Below are 6,265 nucleotides of genomic sequence, written 5' to 3' on the forward strand. Positions count from 1 at the left end.
TCCTAAGCAAATGCGATGAGCGTGTTAATATGTGTGCATTTGCGCAATGAAGCAAATGGGTGCCCAAGGTGCATTATGTGTTCATTCATTGGAATTATGCAGTTGGTTTTCAGAGCAATAGTCAGTTGTGGGTTAAGAAAGAAACTGGAAGTAATACCATGTCCATGATGTAAATTGTATCGGTGGATTTGTGCCCACTCTAACAACATACATCAACAACATCTACAGTACATATCATGGATATGTAGAATATATTTTGACTGTATAGCCTACTACTAATATAATGTTTTTAAGGACTGCAGTGGAAATAAGCTCTCAAGCTGTTTTGTGTTTTATCCTTTGGGGACATATTATAATACTGTATGTATTGTTTTTTGTATTTGTGTCCGTAAAAACTTATATCAGTCAATGTATCAGTCAAAGAATATATCAGTATATCAGTAGTATAGTACCAGTAAGACGCCCTGAGGGCGTGAAGCGACCTCGAGGTCGTGTGCACGCATCCGCCTGGCGGACGGCAGACTGCTGGGCGAGAGCTGGCGCTTTGGCATGGAGGGGAGGGAGGGGGGGGGGGGTTGGGGGGTCAGATCAACATATGGAATGAGTTCTGTACTGGCCATATACGGAGCGTGTCTTGAGTGTACAGGGTTTGATGAGGTCAGATCAACATATGGAATATCAGAACAGGAAGGACGGATGGGGAGGGATCTGGAATGTCAAAACAAGTCGGCTCCATATATGGAGATCTAAGGGTTTGAGGTCAGATGTAGATTGGCTGGCCGGCTCCATATATGCAGATCTAGGTGATGGAACGAACCAACGAACAAATGGGAATTGATATGGCCATATATTGACATTCCCATATATGGGGAACGGCTCCTGGCGATGTTGTCTCTACGTCGCGACTACATATATGCCCATATATGGAGATCCCTGGTAATGTGACGTGATGTCCCTTTCCTCTTATCTCTGCTGTTATGAATTTGTGCCGAGTGTAAACCACGTCATCTATACGATGGGCCACACAAAGACCTCAGTAACGGAGGGCCAGTGGCTATAGCAACCTGGAGAGAGATAAGAGGGACATCATTATCTTGCCTCAGAGCTTCTTCTCCATAAATTGGTTGGTTATCATCAATGATGGATCACACTAATGGCCCCACCACTTATCACTCGTTGGAACAGTGCTTAAAGGACCACTTCACCCTCATTATAAGATGGTGCCGTTTCACTTGTTCTGTATCTTGGATGAGGGCTATATTGGACAGTTCAGAAACCTGCCTGGTATTGGTGTTTTCAAACATCATGTCAAACTTCATTAGTGTGGTTGCCAGAGGCAACCAGTAATTGCCTGACTTTATTTGTTTATACGCTTTTAGTGTCCCTGTGATGTCATGTGGACTTGTGGGTCAATATATCATCATTGTACATCATCAATCATCACACTGTACTTAGCGAGCTACTGTAAGTGTGGTCGATGCAACCACTGACCACACTTGCAATTTTCCCAGAATTGCACCTTTCTAGTTTGAGCTTTTATTGACGCAAGAACAATGGCTTCTATTTCAGCATGCTAACTTACCCGAAAGGGGAGGCATCCTTTGGTTAGACATAGCATTGTGGTGAGGGCTGCGTTAAGGGTTGGGAGAGAGAGGGTTAAGGTTAGGTTTAGGTGTGCTGCCCCATGGGAGGTTAGGGTTAGGGTGAGGGTTTGAGAGAGGTTGTAGGTCTAACCAATGACTAGTCTAAACTAAGTACTGCACCCTCCAGAAAGAGAAAGGCTAGTAGTAGCAGCATCTGTGGATATTTTTAAGAACCACTTAAACGCACTACTGTTTCAAGAAGCATTGAGTCATTCTCCTCCAGGTGGGAAATGTGTCTGATGTTTTGTTTTCCTGACATGTATTAATTGTACAGTTTGTTTTTGTTGTTTCTAATCATTTGACTGCTTCTTGCTGTGTGCTTAATTCTGTTGTATGTAGTCTTTTTTTTTTATATTGGCTTTTGTGCCTGTATTGATGGTTACAGTGAAGATGGACAGGAGAGAGAAGGGGAGAGACATGCAGCAAATGTCGTCATGAAAGGCAAACAGATTCCAACGTCACAGCAAAAAGGTCTCACTTTGAACAGTGGGCTCCGATTGGTCACCCACAACTCTGGGTTGAACGAAATGTAATTCAAACCGAGGAGTGCCAAACCAATCTCCCAGGGATTTTTCAACCCCCCGGCAGATTCGTTTGGTTTCCAGTCTAGAAAATGGGTGAAGTGCTCCTTCAATTTAAATACTGATTGACTATTGCAGTCCACCTTTCCTAGAAGGTCATAGGCATAGGCATACAGTGCTTAAGAGGCTCCTTTAGAATCCCATGAGACAAAGCAATTTTGTCAGGACAGGACAAGTATACTATACTGTACTGTACGTGTCTACCTAGCGCCATTTCAATTGGCTGGGGATAATGAGACACACTTGTCCTCAACCTTCATAAGGATGCTTTTTTAATGCTTTTTTATGTTGAACAATCCCCCACGGTGGTGTGAACTTGAAGCAACCTCATACCCAGCCACCCAGGTATTGTTGACAATGAAGGAGAAATTGAAGGAGAACTTGCCCAAATGTGATGACCTCATCACATTTGTGAAGACGGCTATGGCTGTTTTGAGCCCAAGGAGTGTTTTTCGTGCAAAACTAATGCTTGCAATTAATTCAGAATCATGAATAACTCCTAGTTTGACATGTCACATGCTACTTAAAGCATAATTCAAAATGTATTTGCCTTATTATTGCCTTGTTTTCAATGGTACCCCAACATTCTACCCCTGAATTTACCATGATCCACATTTTATATAATAATCAATTTTTAATATGTTATTTGGATGACCCTAAGGATCAATATTACTATTGCAATTTCTTTTGGGGCAAATCTTAGATTGACTGGCCTATAGCACTCCTGGACAACCACCTTATATCTGACCAACTTCACACCGGCCGCACTCCTTCGGGTCCTCGGCGACATGTGTGCTGAGTTTGAGGTTGCTCGGTCAGACGGATTTGAGATGTGCGAAGGACAGATGCCAGGCTTACTTGCTTGCTACTCAGACCGATGTGTGATCCGCAGATTTTGTCACACGAAGGGCAGGGAAAGGGTAGCAGTGGTGGTGGTCGGTGGTGCTAAGCCACGTTGGTGCATGCCACTCGGTGTTGTTTTTGACGACACATTTTGATTTTAGTTTTAGTCATAGTCTTTTGAATAAGTTACATTTAGTTTTAGTCACATTTTAGTCACCTGAAATGTTCTAGTGTTAATCCAGTTTTAGTCGACTAAATGTCATACGATTTAAATCTACAGTTGATTTAGTCGACTAAAATGTGTTTTGACGGGCCTTGATGTCGTTGTAATGGCAGATTTTACACTTTGGTTGCATGCTGAAAATAACAAGTTTTAGTCAGTGGAAAAAAGGTAGTCGACGAACATTTTTAGTTTCCTTAGTTTTAGTTGACGAAATCAACACTGTACTCTCCTCTCAGTGAACTTCTCCCGAAGAGGAGTGATTCCCTGGTGACAGGTAGAGCTCCAGGTGTGGCGATCAACAGCCACTCTAGTGCTGGTGGTTTAATGTCACACTTCTTCGTGGGGGAGGGTGTTATTGTGGTCCTTGTGTATGTAACTTGTGTATGTAACTATATTTCTGGCCCCCAGCAGACCTTTGACCATCTAGAAGCTGGCCACAGAGTATCGGTCGGGGTAGATGGTGGACAGAGGGATGTGTTGTGTGAGCGTCACCACCGCTGCGCGACGCGACTGACGTCATGTAGTTTTCCGTGGTAACCTCTTCACCGAAAACTGGATTATGAATAGGCCTTGAGCCTTCAAAAGGCAGCAGAGGCCAGGCCAATGCAAGCCTGGACGTCATCGGCTAATGGATGCCTGTCAAGGGTGAAGATAGTTGTGTTTGGCTGGGGGAGTATTTGTGGGTTTTTTCTTGTATGTTATTCTGGAGACTAATGGCACTGTATATGGAGGCAACCACATTTAGTGCGTGCTGAAGGTGAGTGAGCAAGTAGAGCACAGTCATCAGTGGTCTGTATTCTGTAGCTCCAGGATATGCTAGGTGGTGGGTTTGGTTGTGGCTTGGAGGCGACGGATGTTATAAAGGTTAAATACCATCCAGCCTGCACTGCAGGGGTATTCAACTAGTTTAGGTCAGGGGCCACACAACTGTAGAGTGATTGTGTGTGGAGGGCCGCACAGCGTGTGCACGAAGCGCGATTTTTTTTTGTGGATTCTACAACTGCATTTTGTGTTCAAACACAAAGATCTATGTAGGCCAGCCTGGCCAGGGGTCCTCAACTAGAAATGCTGAAGGTCCACAAATCATTTTTGAATAAGACCATGGTCCAGTCTCACGCGCGCGCAAATAAATTGCGGGTCGCGGGCCACGTGGGCCCCACAGGGTGGGGCCCCTCGCCCCCCCCCCCCCCCCCCCCCACCCCACCCCTAGAAACAACTATGCCTGTTTAGTACAGTCAAACCAAGCTTATACAAATCGGGTCCCATCCAACCAACCAATACTGGGGTGCAGAGTATGAAAATCTAATTTTGTTCATTCAACTGAATGTGTGAATGTGTCCCCATTATGTGCCCCCATTTTGTGAATGTGCCCCATTAACAGCTAGTGAGCCAGTCAGCGCAACATTGTCATCATGACATGCCAGCCCATAATACACAGGCACACACGCGCGCACACACACAATCAGTCGGTCCACATTCAGAGCATTAATTGCGGTGCTCGGCATTGAGCGGAGAATTCAACTTGCGGTCGCGGTGACTTTTTTTCTTCTCTTTATTCTATCATTTCTCCAGGGTCCGCAGAGAGGTGTGCCACGGTCCACCCGTTGGTCCTCAACGGGTGGACCGCGGCACACCTCTCTGCTGTAGGCTAATACATTTGAGCACAGTATGAGCACAGGGGGATATGTCTACAAGTGTATATACATGCTATACCTTAGAATAGACCTATTTGACAGAACGAGCGTCAACGAGCACTAGCTGAAAATACAAACACACACACACTGCAGGAGTCTGTCTAATTTCTCTCCAAAAGCCCTTGAATATGATAGAATATAATTTAGGATTACTGTCATTATGATAATCTATCACTTTATCACTTTATATATCGCATACATCATACCTGTAACTTTCTCTCTAAAAAAAAAAAACTTTTCATTTTCTCTTTTTGGAAATTATTCCAAGGGCCACTAGGGGGGCGCTCCGCGGGCCGCATTTGGCCAGTTGAATAGCCCTGATGTACTGTATCCAAACCCCATCTGTGGGATCCTGGTATTTATGGGACAGGAGGGACAGACAGTGGAGATGAAGATGAAATATGTTTGGGGCTAGGAGGACACACCGTTGCTTGATCCAACCATCCACACTGAAAAATGGGGATTGTTTGTTTGGCCACCGTTGCTCGTGCATACCGCTATAGCTCCCGCATGGAGGTTATGGAACTTTTCTGGTACACATAGCACTTCCCACAGCAAGTCCCGGTTTACTGTGTCGAAGGCCATGGACACTGGACAGATCCATCAATGCCAGGTACAGGTCTTTGCCGTTTTCTCTGCATTTTTCCTGCACCACAAAGAGCTGTGGTGATGCGTTTTCGTCTAAAGCCACACTGGGATTTGGGCAGGATGTTTTCAGTTATATAGGTTGCTACTCGATGTAGCACGAACGATCTGTGCTAGCACCTTCCCAGCCGTGGCTAGAATGGAGATACCTCCACTATTGCCGCAGTCTGCTTTGTCACCTTTACGCTTGTAGATTGTAATGTGGTTGGCATCCTTCCAATCTTGCGGGATGACTTCTCATGACCAGATGGCAGTGAACAGCTGGTGCATTCTGCAGAAAAGAAGATGTCCACACTCGTCAAGGCCTGGGCTTTTGTTGGTTTTTTTTAGTCCTATGATGGCCTTGCATTAGCCTGGCTAATAAGCCAGACCGAATCAGCCGTTGGCAAAAAAAAAATTACGGTCTGGAGAGGCTCAATTGTACGCCCATTTCCTAGGCTACACCAGAGAACTGGTGTGGCCAATCGGGACACGGTATGCAATATGGGCGGGCTTTGGTACAGTGACGTTCAATGCTTGAGACCTTTGACTGACAGTAGCTCTGACCAATTGCGTCAAAGAGAAAATGTTTTAACCCGCCCCCCCCGGGAAACAAGATCCATACACAGCATCTCCAGACTCAAATACCACACGACA

This window comes from Electrona antarctica (genome assembly GCF_951216825.1).
Source record: "Electrona antarctica genome assembly, chromosome: 19".
NCBI lineage: Eukaryota > Metazoa > Chordata > Actinopteri > Myctophiformes > Myctophidae > Electrona > Electrona antarctica.